Source organism: Gorilla gorilla, chromosome 19 (assembly GCF_029281585.2).
Source record: "Gorilla gorilla gorilla isolate KB3781 chromosome 19, NHGRI_mGorGor1-v2.1_pri, whole genome shotgun sequence".
Taxonomy (NCBI): domain Eukaryota; kingdom Metazoa; phylum Chordata; class Mammalia; order Primates; family Hominidae; genus Gorilla; species Gorilla gorilla.
In genome coordinates this window covers 57,894,617-57,912,813 of record NC_073243.2, presented here as the reverse complement: position 1 = coordinate 57,912,813, position 18,197 = coordinate 57,894,617, and positions in this window count along the sequence as shown.

The following is an 18,197-nucleotide window of genomic DNA, read 5'->3' as shown; positions in this document are numbered from 1 at the left end:
AATAGCAAGAGAACTAGAATTATAAGTAGAGCCTGCAGATGTAGCTGAATTGCTGCAAACTTATGATAAACCTTGAATAGATGAAGGGTTGCTTCTTAAGGAAGAGCAAAGAAAGTGGTTTCTTGAGATGGAATCTACACCTTGTAAAGTTGCTGTGAACATTGTTGAAATGCCAACAAATAATTTAGAATATTATATAAACTTAGTTCATAAAACAGTGGCAGTCTTTAAGAAGATCGACTCCAATTTTGAAAGTTCTACTTTGGATAAAATGCTATCAAACAGCATCATATGCTACAGAGAAATCTTTTGTGAAAGAGTTAATCAATGCAGCAAACTTTATTGTTGTGTTATTTCAAGAAATTGCTAAAACTACCACACTGATCAGTCAGCAGCCATCACACCAAAGCAACACCCTTCACCAGCAAACAGATTATGACTCCTCAAAGCCTCAGATGATCATTAGCACTTTTATCAATGAAGTATTTTAAAATTAAGGCTTTTTTTAGGCATAATGCTATTGCATATGTAATACACTACAGTATAGTACAAATATAAGTTTTCTATGCCCTAGGAAACCAAAAAATCATGTAACTCACTTTATTGCAGTGGTCCGACACAATCCGTCATATCTTTGAGGCAGAGAGAGAGTGTGAGGACTGTAGCTGGAGATATAGATATATGGATATCTCTGAGTTATAGGTCTTCAGGATGGTGACATCTGTAAGAATAGAGGTTACTTTGTAGAAACAATACTTTAATACATATTCTCAAATAAATTATAATTTATTATGTACTTTCATCACAACAAATGGACTTAAGTTTACATAAGTAAAAAGAATTCATTTTTTTCTATATATTTGGATATACAAACTTGAACACAACTTCTTCAGTTATAAAATGAATATAATAATTGCATTTTCTTTACCTCAAGTCCTAATGAGACATAATAGATAAGAATGCCTTTGGGAGTGGGGAAGTTTTAATGCAATATGAAGGAAAAATAAATTAACATGTGAAATTGTCTAAACTGATAAACATTAATATATTATTAACTTTCTTACTACACCAATATATACCACAAGTGAGGTTATGATTTCTTCAAGTCTCTTACACATAAAGAGATGATAATAGTATCTATGTCAGAAATGGCCTTACTTGCTTACAGATCCATTTTTTACCTTTCTGCTGCTCTGCTCTGTGTGGTGGGAAGGCTAACTTCTGTAAGCATCCGTCTAAGTTTGGCTCAAAGGACATACAGATGGAAACTGGAGATTGTGAGAAAGGGAGAAGGTAGGGGTAATTCACCTTCTTCTCTGGAAAGTGACTCCAGTTGCAGTCACATCCCCTCCATGACTTCAAATTCTACCAGTTTTCTGTCTGATTACAATGCCTCCTGGGTGACTTATCTCAGGACTTCATTAGCCTCACGTCCTACCCATGTTCCTGAAGGCTTGGGATAAGAGCAGCACCTGCTATTCATAATCTCTATGTTGCCTCACTCTGCTACAGTTGGTTTCTTGGCTCTAAGTGTAATCAATTCTTGCCTTTAATTTCCTCTGTTTGAAACACAGTGAGTAGTGTCTCTTTCCCTGGTTGAACACTAACATATTTATAATTTTTATAATATGAAATGCCAGATTTCCTTCAAGGTGCTTTGCCTTTACTAAAACAGTTCATCTTCACAATAACTGTATTAGGAAGGTTAATAGTGTTAACCCAATTTATACATGAAGAAGCTAATGTGAAGATTTTTTGGAAAATTGCCAATGTTTACACAGCTAGGAAGTGGTGTTGGCAAGATTTGAATACAGATAGCTTACATTCTTAACCATATGCTTACTTCTTCTCTACTCAGGCTGACCTCACTTCTTATAAAAAGCTTGGCACCTATCAAACATTTGGTCAAAAACACACCACTGAGTGTCCAGAGTTCTATGCCATGTGTAAAACTCGGGTCCCAGGCAAAGTGAAAGCATTTAAGGATTCAAGAAGTTTTAGCTGTTATTATTATTAATTTAAGTGCAACATTTGAGACCCAAATTATGTCTGACTGAAAACAAAACCACCTATCACTTTTAAATTTTATAATTAAAATTTTAAATTTTCAATAAATAGTAAAATTAGAAAATAAGAACTCTAATCACAATAATCACAACAAGAGAAATAACAGAGAATTGCCATGTCATTACTAAATTTAATCTTTCCAAATAAATGTTTTTGTCTACAATCTGTTATCATTTTTATAAAGAAAACATGTTGTAACACTACAGTTTGGACAGATATTAAGAGAAAGGTAGGTCTTGACATTTAAAAAGTGTATTACTGTTAAAAATTTACCAAATTAATTTGTTTTTATTCCACAGCAGACCGATGAAACTGATCCATAGATACTATTCTTAGGAAATCATTTCTCTAAATGATAGATTGAAATCATCACAGCAATTAAAAGCACTAAAACCCAGTAAGTAAAACATTTACAGTTGAGGTAGGGGTAAATATTGTTGTTTATCAATCCAGAATCTCTTCCCTCCTTTCTTCACAGATTCTAATTTTGCACAGGAATTTTATTCATAGCATATCCACATGCCTTGACAGAAGATGGTTCATCTACAGTTACAAAGCTAAGTCCCGATGAGATGCTGCCACTTAGCAGTCCTAGTTGTCTTGATTCAGAGCTTTTAATGTTTAAGAAATGGGCTTTGGCCTGGTTCTGACCAATGAGACATGAAGGATAGTTACTGGGAGCTTCTGGGAAATAAGATCCCTGCTTTCTCAGAGAAGAATTTAAAAACTTGACTCTTTCTCTCTCTGAGGAAATGAATAAGAAAGGCTGAAGTCCAGGATTGTTCATGGCAATTCAGTGAAACCAGTAGCAGGGTAGAATGAGACAGTAGATGACAGGATAGACAGAAACAATGAGGGTGCAGATGAAGTCATTAAGTTATTGCATCAATTAGCCCTGAAACTCACCCTACATTTGGACTTCCTGTTATTTGATCCAATAAATGTCCCATTTGCATTTCCTGTTCCATATAGCCTATACTTAGTGAAACAGTAAAAACAACTAACAGTGATACTGCGTTTTAAAAGTCTGAGTTCAAATCATATTTTTGTAAGGGTAGTTAATCTAACTGACACTTACTGGCTATGTATCCTGAACAGGATTAGCTATATGACAGGTCCAGTACAAAGTAAAAATCAGAGGCCCTTCAAAAATTATTAAGTCTGCAGAAGCAGAGCACCAATTAAAACATACGCCTCCTTGAGCATGGGACCCTGCACAAGAGCAGGCCTCATGCCCATGAAGCTAACCCTGGCCCTAAAGGAAGTTCCTTGACCTCTCTACTCATTAATTGGCAGCTTTATAATAGTATCTGCATTAGTGATTTGTTGAGCCTTCTTCAAACCATCATTTACATATTAGTATAGGTTATTTAGGAGCAACCATACTTAAATGTATTTGTGTATGTGACTATATCTTTAGAGATTTACATTATTCTTTTTATTAGAGATGCATTTGTAAATTTCCCAATGTGTTTCTGAGCAATAATATAGTATATTTTCTTTTTCTTGGATAGAAATATTTCTTTTTTACATGGACATTTAGATGCTAAATGTAACAGCCACAGGAATGCAAGCGTCTCTCATGAAATGATCTACAGCAATAGATAAATGAATCTATATGAAAATGCAATACTTCTAATTTGTTTTTCTACCTTCAGTCCCCCATCCACCCATTAAAAATTAGTGATCTTAAACTATTTTAAGTTACATATTTCTTTGAGAAAGTGAAAGCTAAAAAATTTTTCAAGAAAACTGTGTCTATGCCTGTGTGAAATATTCTAAAATTTTACTTTCAATTTGAAGCCCATCCATAGAACTCCTAGTTGGACTACAGAATACAGGTAAAAAATTTCCAGTTATCTGCAAGTAATCATTCTTAAACAGAAAGTTAATATCAACTTCTGGCTTGGAATCTTTCATTGGTTTGCAATTACCATATAGGATAAATTCAATTTGCTTAGCATTGTGTTAATGAGAAATCACTTTATCCCTCATTGCTCTGCTCCTTTCTAGATTAAAACATCAGCAATATTGAGCTCATACGGTTTATCACTGTGCTTTTTTTTTTCTACCTCTAAAGCTGTGGTTCTCAGCCCTCTTTAATTAAGAATAACATAGAGAAGTTTTTTGTTTTTGTTTTTTAATACTAAAGCCTGGGCAGTCAGCTATTTACTCACGCTGGCGTAGAGTCCAAATGTCAGTATTCTTTTAAATATCCCAAGGTAATTAATTCTAAAGTGTTCTCTAGGCTGAGAAATATGTGAGTTGTCAAGTAAACTGATTTTTTTAATGCTCACTTTAAATGCTGTGGATCACATGTAGGCTGTTGTCACTGACAATCAGGTGAATTAGTAGAATTGTTCAAATAAAGAAGAGGAGTAAATCAGGAAGAACCTTTCTTGAGAGAAAAAATTAAGGGTAAGACTTGCCGGGCACGGGGGCTCACACCTATAATTCCAGCACTTTGGGAGACCGAGGCAGGTGGATCACTTGAGGTCGGGAGTTTGAGACCAGTCTGACCAACATGGAGAAATCCTGCCTCTACTAAAAATATAAAATTAGCCGGGCATGGTGGCGCATGCCTGCAATCCCAGCTACACGGGAGGCTGAGGCAGGAAAATCGCTTGAACCCAGGAGGCAGAGGTTGCGGTGAGCCAAGATCACGCCATTGCACTCTAGCCTAGGTGACAAGAGCAAAAACTCCATCTCAAAAATAAATACATAAATAATTAAAGGTGAGAGTCTAATAGGAGAATAATTCAGGCTGGACATGGGGTCAGCAGTCATGATAAATTAAGCACACCTTCTTCCTCCTAAACCCTTTCACCAACCCCTGCAACTTCACAGATAAACAAATGTTAAAATATGCATTAACTAGGAAATATGTAGGTAGGGGGTGGATATTCACTTGATTGTATTGTGAAGTAAAATAAAATTATAAGTGATATTCTATCTTCGTCAAGTTACAAAAATATCAAGTATAAAAATTTATGAATTAAGACAGTCAGAAAATGAGATTATAAGTCTGTACATGGCCAAAAAATGCCCCCATTCTACATGTTAAATGTTTTTAAAGATACAAGTAACTTATAACTACAGCAGGGATGGTTTGAGAATTAATTACGAGATCCTTGCCAGGATAACACAAATGAAACAAAAAATCATTAATAAGGAATTCTTATTAATGGATTCTGCTGACACTTCGTGGTATACATCTGATTGTTTCTCTGCATGTTTAATTCTTAACTTTTAACATTTAACTTTAAATGTTAAATAAACATTTGCTTTAGTTAGCAATATTCTTTGAGGGAAATGTTAAGTATTTTCTAATCCAAAGTGGTTTATATCTCATCATTTTCACACATTCATCTAAATCCATTTTATTTTTTAACAAGTCAAAGAAAAATAAACAAAAATGATAATTTTACATCAGGGTGTGCTGGAAAAAAAGAAAAGTGGAAATATTTGTATCAAGTCCTGTCTTAATGAATAGTAAAATGAATGATAGCTGATAGAAAATTAGCGTTCTTCTAAAGAATTAGAAAATCGTTGACTCGAAGCTATAAGAAATCAAAGCAGATTCTCTGAATCAATATGAACCTGGGAGGCATTATCAGGTGCCATTTCCCAGTGAACCTGCAGTAAAAAGACATAAGGCTTGCACCTGTCACCACTATATTGAGATTACTTACTCTGCCTGGTGTGAGATTTAAGCCTGGTGCTGAATGCTGTTTCACACTAGACGATCTGAATATGTCGCCTAGAAAAAGAATACGAAGTTTCCACTGTTATTTTTCAAGGATTTTGGTGTCTGTATTTCGGTACCAGAAATATTTTTTTACATGGAACTCTGATACATTGCCATGTACATAGATGTTTTACACAAATTACAGGCCCCTTTGATCCATTAAGATATGGCCGTGTAAGACATTCATTTTCTTGAAGAAATTTTAGGCTTCTAAAAGGAATTTAGTAACAGGATCCTACTTGGGACCTCACACCACCAGAGCTGTCAGGCTCTTCCTTCTCTAAGACTGGAATACACGTAATAACAAAATGACTTAATAGCGGAAGAACACATTACCTTATAAAAGATAATTTTAACTATTTCAAACCTGGGGAACTCATGTTAGCTCTCAATAATTGCTGTTGTAATGCTAGCTACTTTCGTTTCTTCAAGAGACATTCTTTGCCTGCCCCTTCTCCCTAGTACAGGAGATGAGGTAATTCCATGTATTAGCTGCTATCGTTAGATAATTATGGCCACCACACAAACCATAATGGGTATCAGATCCGATACCTAGGTAGATGAAGGAAATGACGTAAATACCCATGTTCATAAATGCCCTTGTGTTTGGGAGAAGGATGAATAAAAGACTAAATTATAATACTATCTAAAGATATCAGAACCCTTATGGCTCTCTCCCTCTGCTGTCACTGGCCAGAGAGTAAACAATGACCAGAAGGGGATAGGGTTATACAGAGAGTTGGCCCATGTTGGTGATCTTACCCAAGAAGTCTAATTTAAAAAACAACATAATCAGTCACATATGAGGAACTATGTTTATAGTCAGATCTACTCAAGTGCACATGCTTTCACTTTTTCAAAAAGGAAACCCTCAAATGAGAATTATGTACCAGAGACACATGGATTTTTCCATTACTGGAAAAGTTATTACTATGATTTCTTCTACTATTAATCCAATTCCTCTCTAATGATGTAAAAATTATTAGATACTGGGGAATCTAAGACTCATTGTAAAGAAAACTGTCAAACACACAGCCAAAAATAGTTATGGTAAGTTGCATTTCCCAACACAAGGCAGACAAAATAACATCTTTAACACAGCATCTCCGAAAAAAAGATTCAAAAGTGAAATGTGCATATGTAGCCTAGTTATGGTGCTTAAATTTGGAAAGAAACAAACTGTGATGCTCATTGATTGATTCATTTATTCATTCATTTATTTATTCAACATGCTTCATATTATTTGCTTCCAGAATTGATCACATGGCATCTTTACCACAGTGGCATTGAAAGAAGGAGCACCCTAGGAGTTTATTAAAAGATGCTAACTTTATTTGGTTTTACTCTTCTGCTGTTGGTTCCCTGAAGATGACACTCCTTAAAATGATCTCCTAATGTATTTGTTGATTTCAGAGCAGGTCTGGCTTCTCTAATGGATTAGCTCCCCCCTCACCCAGGTCCTTTCTATACCCTTTGTAAGGAAACTCCAGCCAGCTGGAACAGCAGGGCAACAAGTACAGCTGGGAATTTCTAGCCCACAGGTGTCCATTCTCGCATTTGATAGCTTGCCAATATCAAAGCTGGATTTGTTGAGGGGATCCCCACAGTTGTTTCACAGAAAGAAAATTATCCACTGGCACTAATAGTAATAATCCCCTCCTCCATATCTGACTTAGTACTTGAGCTAGAGCCACAGCCTTCTTTCCCCACCAGGATTGAACCAGTATCAAGTTCTCCATCCTTTTCACAAGTGGGTGGCAGACTGTCAGGGCAGGAATTAGATGGGTACAGGTGGCACCACCTGCTTGAAATGCTTTTGAGTATTTTGTGTTTTATTATTGCTGCACACCATCGCACCAGCCTTTCTTTTCTTGCCAATAACCATGGTACCATTTGTTTGAGCTTAAAGTCTGTTTCAAATTCTGATTTTTGATAAAAACAGAACATGAAAGGGATTTATTTTCCTAGAAAAAGTAATTACTTTGTTATTAAATTTGAAATGTAATTTACACGTAGACTTAAAGGACTTACTAACGAGTCGAACAAAGGATGTGAGAAAAAATAAAAATCAAGGATGCCTCTTTGGAGATGGTGAAGATGGAAGAGGAGTAGTCTAAAATGGAAATCAGGAATTTAATTTTGGATATAGTAATTTAGGGATAGCCATTAGATATCCAACTGGAAAAGTTGAGTTGGTGATAATTGTATATGTTTATATATAGGCATGCATTATGATTATTAATATATGATCATCTCTTATATATGAAAATTCAGAATTGAGGCCCACTGGAGATATACATGTATGATTTGTCATCCTGTGTAGACGATATATAAACTCATTGGACATTGTTGTTGTGGAACCTCAAGTTCTTAGAGCTCATTATTTTCCATTTTTGAACCTGATGCTAACGTGTTGTTTATATACTTTCATGTATGTATTCACTCAGTTATGTAAGAATGTTTGTGAGCTCATCTTTAAGGGGGCTTTAAAAAAGTGTGTCTCAAACTTTATTTTTTTGTTTTTTTTTTATTTTTTATTTCAATAGTTTTTTGGGGAACAGGTGGTGTTTCGTTACGCGAATAAGTTCTTTAGCTGTGATTTCTGAGATTTTGGTGCACCCATCACCTGAGCAATGTATACTGTACCCATTGTGCAGCCTTTCATCCCTCACCACCCCCACACCCTTTTTCCTGAGTCCCCAAAGTCTATTGCTTCATTCTTATGCCTTTACATTCTCATAGCTCAACTCCCACTTATTTTGAGAACACATGATGTTTGATTTTCTATTTATGAGTTACTTCACCTAGAATAATAGTCTCTAATTCCATCCAGCTTGATGTAAATTCTGTTATTTCATTCCTTTAAAAGTATATGTTTTTAAGAAATATGTGTGAGTGCTTTCTAGAATGGCTTTGCCTTTGTTTCTGCCAAGTACCCCATGGCATCATCAGCTAAAGATCAATTTTTTGTTGTTAATTTTTCATCCGGGGTTGTTAGACCAAGCAAGAAGTATAAATTTAAATCGTAAACCTATGGCAAGTATAGGCCTAGACATTTAATTGTCTAATTTATGATGCAAGAAAACAGAACTTTTACCATGTTTCCTGGAAACGTAGTCCTTAGGCCCCAAGTTTAGGCAAGCATCTCAGTTTAAATTCCTTACTTCACCTGATCTTAAGGCCTTGTTCCTTTTTTATTTAGTCTTTAAGCTTAAAACTATGGAATAATGGAGGATAATAACCTTCAACTCCCTAAGAGCTATCTTAGTGCCAGGTCAGGGCTTTCCATGTGGTTTCTCACACTTTCCCCCTTGCTGATACTGTTTTGTATTTTATTATGTGTTACATTTTGTGATTTATATTTGTATTACATTTATCACAGTTTTATTATATCTATTCAATAACTCTTCAACAGGATATATTTCAAGAAGTATTAGTGTTCTGTTCTGCTTTAACTGGGAGTGTTTCTCCAGTTTCTACTCCCTTTTATCAGGTTAATTCAAATATTTTGTCAACATGTATTTAGTTTTTAAGTTTTTATTCCTTTCCTCAAGAATATTTTAAGCATGTTATTTTTTCCAGGTCTGGATTTTTTGGGTAAACATTTTGGGGTCTACCTTTTCTTTTATCATTTTTCCTCCCAAGTTAAAGAGCATAGTTTAACTCTCCTTTAATCTGTACATTTCTTGAGCGCAGCCACATTGTGACAGCTGTGTCAGCACCAAGCTAGAAGTACACCAGTTAACAAGATGACTGAATCTTGCTCTGATAGACCTCTTAGTCCACTGCTTCTCTCTTTTAGATCTTCAGGCCTATTGTCTTTTCATTTTCTTTGTTTACACTGAGGTTAAAAAAAATATGACGTTAAATCTACCATCTTAAAAATTTTTGAGTGGGCTGGGCATAGTGGCTTACATCTGTAATCTCAGCACTTTTGGAGGCCAAGATGGGAGGACCACTTTAGCCCAGGAGGTCAAGGCTGCAATGGGCTGGGTTCACACTCCAGCCTGGCAACAGAGGGAAATCCTGTCTCAAAAAAAAAAAAAAAAAAAAAATCAAGGCAGGTGCAGTGGCTCATGCCTGTAATCTTGTAATCCCAGCACTTTGGGAGGCCGAGGCGGGCAGATCACCTGAGGTCAGGAGTTTGATACTAGCCTGACCAACATGGTGAAACTCCATCTCTACTAAAAATACAAAAATTAGCTGGGCATGGTGGTGCACGCCTGTAATCCCAGCTACTTGGGAGGCTGAGGCAGGAAAATCGCTTGAATCTGGGAGGCAGAGTTTGCAGTGAGCTGAGATTGCACCACTGCACTCCAGCCTGGGCAATAGAGTGAGACTCCATTGAAAAAAAAAAGTCAAGTGTATATTACAGTATTGTTAACTATAAGCAAAATGTTGTACAGTGGACCTCTAGAATTTTTCTTCTTTAATGACTGAAGCTTTATACCCATTGAACAACAACATGCCATTTCTTTCTATCCCCAGCATCTAGCGACCATCATACTACTTTCTGTTTCTGTGAGTTTGACTATTATAGACAACTCATGAATGGAACCAGATGGTCTTTGTCCTTCTGTGACTGGTTTATATTTCACTTAGCTTAATGTCCTTGAGGTTCATCCATGTTGCAGCATACATACAAAAGAATTTCCTTCTTTTTTATAGCTGAATAATAGTCTATTGGATGTGTATACTATATGTTCTTTATACATTCTTTGATGGATATTTAGAATGTTTCTATTTCTTGCCTATTGTCAATAATAGTGCAATTAAATATCTGAGATCTTGATTTGAATTTTTTGAAAAATACTCAGAAACAGAATTGCTGGCTCATATTGTGGTTCTTTTTTAATATTTTAAAGAACTTCCATATGGTTTTCCATAGAGGCTGTGCCATTTAACTTCCAACACTTGCTATTTTCTGTTTTGTTTTGATTTATTTTGTTTTTGCCATCCTAACAGTTGTAAATGATACATTATTGTGGTTTTTATTTGCATTTCCTGGTGATTAGTGATGCTGAACACCTTTTAATATACCAGTTGGCCACATATATGGTTTTTTTTGGAAAAATGTCTATTCAAATCTGTTGCCCATTTTTTAATCTGGTTGTGCCTTTTGCTGTAGAGTTGTAGGAGTTCTTTATATACTTTGGGTATTAATCTCTTATCAGGTATATGGTTTGGAGATATTTTCTGCCATTCCATAGGTTGCCATTCACTCTGCTGATTATTTGCTTTTCTATGCAAAATCTTTTTAACTTTGATGTAGTACCATAGTCTATTTTTGCTTTGGTGCTTTGATTGCCTGTGATTTTGGTGTCATATCCAAGAAATAACTACTGAGACTAATGTTATAAAGTTTTCTCCTATGATTTCTTGAAGTGTTATGGTTTCACATCTTAGGTTTACGTTTTTAATATATCTTGAGTTGATTTTTGTGTATGATGTAAAATAAGTGTTCAATTTTATCCTTTAGCATGTTAATATCCAGTTTTCCTACCATTTGTTGATTAGACTATCCTTTCCTCATTATGACATCTTGGCATTCTTGTTAAAGGTCGGTGACTGTATGTGCATGGGTTTATTACTGGGCTCTCTAGACAAACCAAAATGATGGGATGTTACCTCCAATGTTAGATTACAAAGATCATGGCTTTCATTGTGTCGAGTTATCTCTCTCTCTCCATTTATTTGATGTAATAAAACATGTGAATGGCAATTTCCTTATGGACAGATTCATGTGGCACAGAACTGATGGTGGCCTCTGCCAAATAGCCAGGGGAAACCTGAGGTCCCCAATCAACCTGCAAGGAATTGAATCCGGCCAGCAACCATGTCTATGAGATTGGAAGTGAATCTTCCTCCAGTCTCGAGATGACTGCAGCCATGACTGGAGCCTTATGAGATACTGTCAGCGAGAACTCAGCTAAGCCACACACAGATTCCTGACCCACAGAAACTGAGAAATTTGCCGATTTCTGCCTTGATTTTGATTATTGAATAACTACTTGAAGATTTAATTTTACATTGGTATTGGGGTTTTCTAGATCTCTAAAAACAAGCATGGTGACATGTATGTGTGTGTATAAGTGAGTGTTTTTGTCAGAGCAATTTGAAGAGGCCTGGGTGTACAGCTGGGTGTAATGTGGGCCAAAGGCAAAGTTTATTTAGTTTTTTTTTTTTTTATCAAAGCAAGCAATAGAAAATCATTTTAATTCAAACATTCATTATGAAAACCACCTGATCTCTTCTGAGGTTTTGCTACGTTGATATTTTCTAAGTTATCAGGCTCATCATTTAAATATCCATTTGTTAAAGGAGATTTCTATTTCTTTACCCAACCTCTGTAACAGAATTTGAGACTCTTTAAATTCATATGCTATGTCGGTTGGTATTCCATTGAAAAGCCATTTAGCTCTACAATGTAATAAAACAGGAATACTATCTCATGCAGATAATTATAATAATAATTTCTACTCATTTAAGAAAAATAAGTGTTCAAACACCACAGTAAGATACTTACTACATACAATCTTGTGGTCCAGGTTACATTTTGGCCTTGTCTTCCTAAACACAATGGATAAGTTTCACAGCCTTTCTGCATCCAGGACCTCTGTCTTACCTTGGCTAATTCACTATCACAATTTCAGATATCTCTCTGTAGAGAAAAATGCAAATCAATCCAAGGTGCTGTGTCATGAATTTTATAGCAACAATAAACAATTCTTACAAATAAATATCACAAGTAAATTTGGATAATGAAAATGCATTTGAGATAATTGATTTGAGAACTTGTACAGCCCAATTCTGACATTCCCAATCTTATCTTCATTTTGTTTTTAAGGAGATTTCCATTCCTTGACATGTTTATTATTTTGAAACTAAGCCAGTGTTTTCAAAGCATTTTCATGCCAAGGATTCTAAACTAAGCAAATAAATATTATGCTACTTGAAACATTCTTAGCTTTACTTAGAAAACTAGCATACTGACATGTAAGCAATTGTTCACACACTGATCTCTCATTAAAAACCTGCCATGTTAGTTAATAAATTTAAAACTACCCTTTCAAGTCTGTCAATAGAATGAACAATCTCAATTTGTGAATCTCCAACCTTCACAAGGTGAAGGTTTTCACTACCGTCTACATGATTTCATATGCAGATTGACCTTCGGTTGCCAAATTTTGAGAACTGGGGTTCGATTTTATTAAGAGTTTAGCTAGGAGTAATGTTCAAAATACTTAACCAAAATATAGTAGAGGCACAAACCATCTTAGAGGACATTGACTGCAGGATTGGAATCTGCTTCTGGCCCCCAGTTATATCAGACATCATCTCTTCATCTGCTAGATTTTGAGAGGTATAGGGGTAGTCAGGACAAGATCACTTAGAGGTCTAAGTTAGCAGTTATTTATCAGCTGACATGAAAATATTACAATACTTGCACTGTCAGTGAACTGGAATGCACTAACTAAATATCAAATCAAATTGCATTTGTTCTCTTGTGTCTTCATGGATTAACTAGCATTAATTATAAAACTCAGTCCCTTCAAAGGACTGTGAAGGGAAATCAAGAACAACCAGCATATTGTACTTTTACTGAAGGTTTGTAACTCACAAGGAGGGATAGCATACTTAGCACATAATACTTTATTTAAAAAATTATTCATAGGACTCTTCTCAGGGGCTCTCCAATCTGCTTCTGGTGAACAAATCTTTCCTAATTCTCACTGCTATGTTCCACTTGACTTCAAAGGTAGCAGAAGGAATTCTCGTTTTTTCTGAATATTCTCCTTCCTTAGCACTATTGGCATGTTAGATTGGCAATACTTTGTTAAGGAGGAAAGGAAAGGATTTAGCAGCATCCCTGGCCTTGTCCTACTAGTTCCTAGTAGTAACCTCTCCTGCCATCCCAAGTTGTGACAACTAAAACTATCTTCAGACATTGCCAAATACTCCCTGAAGGGCAAAAACAGTTGTTCTTATAGAAAGAAACTTCTCTAAACCTATTACTTACTTTTTAGTTAGACCAATTTAAAAGCTCTATTCAAGTGTCTTTAAACTTTCATGCAAATATCCTGGAGTAGCTCAGAAAACAAAGGACACTTGGTCCTAAAAAGGTAGTGAAGGGATTCTATTTTGCCATTATTTTTGGTCAAAGGGTTTCCTTGTAACTACACAAAAACCTTGAATCTGATAGGTGTTCAATAACACTATTAATTCATAATTACAGGTAGCTTATGTTTTATGTATTCACAAGGTTGAAAAGGCTTTCAAAGGTTGAACACAACATATTGTGGTGTATATACAGTGTTTGTCCTGACAAGGTCTAAGTTATAATCAATCTTATACTTCATACTTTACTCTAGAATATTTATTCTTGGTTTGTAAACTCCTCAGGAATGAGAGAAGTTAGGTGATAAGCATGCCATTTGAGGGCTGCTCTTAGCCTATCTGCTTAATTTGGATATTCTTACTTCCTTGTTTAATAACCTTTTTGCCGTTATTGATCTGTCACATATATGTCATATGTAAGTGCCATTAATTGTATATATTTTCCAGCTAAGTTTGGATCACTATAAGAAATTTGTCTTAAACCATGGTTGTACTTTTGTATAGTAAATTATCTTTGCATTGCATTATGATTTGCTTCAGTAATTTTAGCCACATCAGGTTTTCTAAGAAAATACTTTCCAAAAAAACAAACAGCAAAAAAAAAAAAAAAAAAAAAAAAAAAAAAAAATTCATCCAGTGGGAAACTTATAAAGTGGGTAAAATTTGGGTTTGGTTTCCTGGGCCTGTAACAAACAATCACTGAAATGAGAATGTATAGAGATTACATGATTTGTTTATGATTCCATGATTAACTGAGCTATCAGAAAAATTGTTTTAACAATTATCCACAGACTTTGCCTTTATAAAGTACCTCAATGTCTTTTACCTCTTGTAAGTTTTATAAATTTGATTATATTTCACAATAAGTAAATCTATGAAAGTGAGATGTATATCAGGCTTTTATACTCACAAGTATTTCAATATTCTATATTGAAATGGTAAATAGAAATCTAGTTTCTGGAAAAAGCACAGAAATAAAAATTATGAAATTTCTAGCCAAAATCATGTATTAATTTTAATAGTTCATTAACATATGGCAAAAATGTTTGATACCAGAAAAAACATAATTTCACTAATAAAATACCAGCTACTTAAAATTATATGTAAAACTGCTGCTTTCAATTTTCATGGCAATGTCAGGATAAAAATCAACCTCAAAACCATACCAAAAACTACTCTGGAATAGTTTACTATTTCATACTTTATTTTTCTCTACATAAATATGGATGTATTTTCAGCCATTAATTTTTGTGAAACTGGGCCTATCCAATAAAAACTCCCTAGAACTATTCCTTGACACAATTATATCTCTTACTACAAACTCAATTAAACATGTATAATTTTGATAAGATTCTTTCTCCCCAGGTTACTACATAGAATAGAATTGAAAGCCCTTATATTAATTCTATACACGCATCACCAGTTATATCGCTTCTTCTGGTATGTTTTTACCTCTTGATTTTTCTTTTCTCTTGGCAAAACTAAAAGATAAATGTGTTTAATTCAAACCAAACCCTTTTTAATGTATATTCTTCCCCTATGGAAAATTCTAATTGGGAAGATATAGTGGAAATAACACTAATGAGAAGTGTTTATAAAATCTAAATACAAAAAATGCTGATGACAGTACAGCCAAATATTCCACAAGGAACAAAAGCTGATTTTGATAAACAAGCACAAAGAAACGTATTATAACAAATGTGAGTTTAATTTCATAATTTCTTTCAGATTTGCCTTTGCTTTTGGCTAGCTATATCGCCCATTAAAGATTATTTTTGTCTTTTAACTGCTGATTTATTTTACACAAACTAGGGAAATATCGTCCCCTACTGTCCAATTCTGATAAGGTGTTTATAAGGAAACTTTTTGTTTCAATCTATCAAATTGTGGCTATACCTGAGAACTCTTTGTAGATGATGGATCACAAAGACTGAAGTTCTTTCCTGTAATATTCATCACAGTCATTAAACTATTTTCAATTGCTTCAGTTGAATTATTTTCTAAAAGAGCTAATTGCTGACATATTTGAATAAACTATAAAACTTAGAAAGAATGTATGTTATTTTACCAATCCTTCTTAGTGTGAAGGAATACTACATTTATTCAGTAAAAAAGTGCATTCCTCCATTTAAAATGTAAATAACTATTCTATGTTCCCATCCATGACTACTTTACAAAATTATATGCTTTAAAAACTATGTTTTCTCTTAACAAAGCTTGTCACTCAATTATTATTTTGTCATGCATTAGAGAACAATATTTTATTTAGAATCAGAAATGTATAATCTATTTATAAAATAAGAAACCCATTTATTCCAGGTGACTGCAATTGACACATTTTTTTAAAAAGAAGAGAATTTTCAAAAATATGCACCTATATGTTTAAAATACATTTATCTTCATTTCAATCCTTACTTGGATGTGACAATTATGCACTTTGGGCGGTAGACTTATAGCTATCCATACAGATTTTATACTTGTAACCTAAAGATAAATATATAAGGCAATTATATCTGTTTAAATTTAGATTAAATTCAAAAATTAACAAAGAAATACCACCTACTAATGGTTAAGGGGTTTGACCTGTTCCACTTACTTAATTACTACATTTCTTTTTCACCAGACTTTGTTACACTCAGCTGCAAGAAAGAGAACACATTTTGAACTGATTTATTTTTAAGCAAAATACCTTTAAAAATCAAGGATAATGTGTTATTTACTTCAGCTTTCGATCAACCTAAAGGGCAATAAATCCCTATTACTTTACCTCAAAATTGACAATTGACATCTCGGTCATTATCAAAACTCTGAAGATATATGGCTACAAGTAGCAGTGACAAAAAACCAAGATCCAATGTTGTGAGTGTCAGTTTATAATGTCTTTTGTTCCCACAGGTAGAATATTAAGGATTCAATTGAGAGCACTGTGGAAATCTAGACTAATAGCGTTGTTGCATGAAAAAAAGCAATCTCTATAAGAAGAGAGATAATAGTTAAATGGGTGAAATAATTGATAGATGCACCAACACAAACCTCACCGAGTGGTTACCTATCTCATTTTCCCTGTTGTTATAAGTTCCACAAAGATCAATGTAGACGTGGCCTGGGGAGTCTGTCACTAATGCTATGGGGCCCGAATCCAGGACAGTGTTGGATGATGTGCTTAGCCCCTTAAGAACAATATTCCAAACAACAATCCTGTTCTCCATGCTGCCACCTCTGTGTTTGGGGCTAAGCCATTGTTTATTCTCTGCTGAATGTAACATCTGTATGTTGAAAAAACAATTCATCAGTTTTGGAGCATATATTACAGTACTTCAGAGCATGTGCTTTAAAACAAAAATGCGTAGAAGGATGTTCATGGGAGCGTTACAGTTAATGAACAAACTGAAATAGCCTGTGGTTCATCCACAGGGGAATAGGGGAACTGGTTAGATAAATCCTGGAAAACACATGAAATGAATTACATAGGCAATTCCTAATGCAACGTTCTGATTTTGCATGAATTATTTGTTTAGTATGTAATTTTCAATTAAAAAATCAGCTTTGAGAATATAGTTAGAATAATATTGAGTTCACTATGTTTATATTTGTGAATATATTTTTCTATCCACACATAAAAGAAAATGTCATTGAAATATTGAAAGTCTTTTTTTTCTTTTTTCTTGTTTTGTTTTATTTTGTTTTGTTTTGTTTTGTTGAAGACAGAGTCTCGCTCTGTCACCCAGGCTGGAGTGCAGTGGCACAATCTCAGCTCGCTGCAACCTTTGCCTCCCAGGTTCAAGCAATTCCCGTGCCTCAGCCTCTCAAGTAGCTGGGATTACAGGCACATGCCACCACGCCCGGGTGATTTTTTGTATTTTAGTAGAGACGGGGTTTCATCACATTGCCCAGGATGGTCTCGAACTCCTGAGCTCTGGCAATCCACCTGCCTCGGCCTCCCAAAGTGCTGGGATTACAGGCGTGAGCCACTGCGCCCAGCTTTTTTTTGTTGTTGTTCTTTAACATCTTGCTACCCTGCTTATCCTATCATGAGTAACGGTAAGAAAAACAATCAACACAAGAAGCAAAAACAAAACAACATTGAACAAAAGACCATATTAGAATTCAAGCAACTCAAGAATGCTATCTCTCTAATTTTAAGGTATAATTTGACGTTTATGTGCTTACACATTTTATAATAATTCTGAAGTCTTACCCAAATTCTACATTACACTTAATTTTAAAAACTGTAGATAGACTCTTTTTTCCAGCTTTACTGAGG